At 39.0% G+C, this 539-nt stretch overlaps 1 protein-coding gene across 2 annotated transcripts in view; it reads left to right on the forward strand.

Annotated features, from left to right (window-relative positions):
- The first annotated feature begins 6 nt into the window (after nucleotides 1–6).
- Nucleotides 7–539, forward strand: part of LOC104923075 (RLA class II histocompatibility antigen, DP alpha-1 chain-like) — a 2318-nt gene continuing 1785 nt past the window's right edge. For both annotated transcript variants that reach the window (XM_019270694.2, XM_019270690.2), the window contains exon 1: nucleotides 7–359. The gene's annotated coding sequence lies outside the window, so the exon portion shown is untranslated. The remainder of the gene's footprint in view (nucleotides 360–539) is intronic.

The raw sequence follows: 539 nt of genomic DNA on the forward strand, positions 1-539 counted from the left end.
TCACCTGATCTAAACTTTACAATCCGAGTCTAAAACAGACATCACATCTCTGTGACGCAGTCAAAAACTAATCTGTTCAGATCCCGCCCCGGTAGGTCATTATAATGTCATTGGTCACATGCGCGCACACTGTAAACAATACCATTGGCTGTGGAGTGTGACAACCTGCTAATAAAAGCCCACAGCCCTTCAGAACACACGTGTCTCTCCCCGGATCAATATCGATCTCAAAAGTAGCCTCTTTGAAGTAACGACGGAGAACTTTATTCTGTGAAGATGATCCAAAATATTTAACAATTACACTTCACGTCATTCAAGAACTGCAGACAAATCAAAAGAACAGCTCTCATGCAAAACAGGTTGGACAGCTGCGTTCCCGTCTACATTAACATAACAAGGAAGCTGTGGTCTTTCAACCAAATATGTCATTGTGATTTATTTAGATTTACAGTCTTGTTTCTGATAACTCACGCGTCTATCAGAGGACATTCAGTAAGTTTGTTATGCAAACCTTTTTTTTTTTTTTTTTTTTTTTTTTT

Source organism: Larimichthys crocea, chromosome XIII (assembly GCF_000972845.2).
Source record: "Larimichthys crocea isolate SSNF chromosome XIII, L_crocea_2.0, whole genome shotgun sequence".
Classification (NCBI taxonomy): Eukaryota; Metazoa; Chordata; class Actinopteri; family Sciaenidae; genus Larimichthys; species Larimichthys crocea.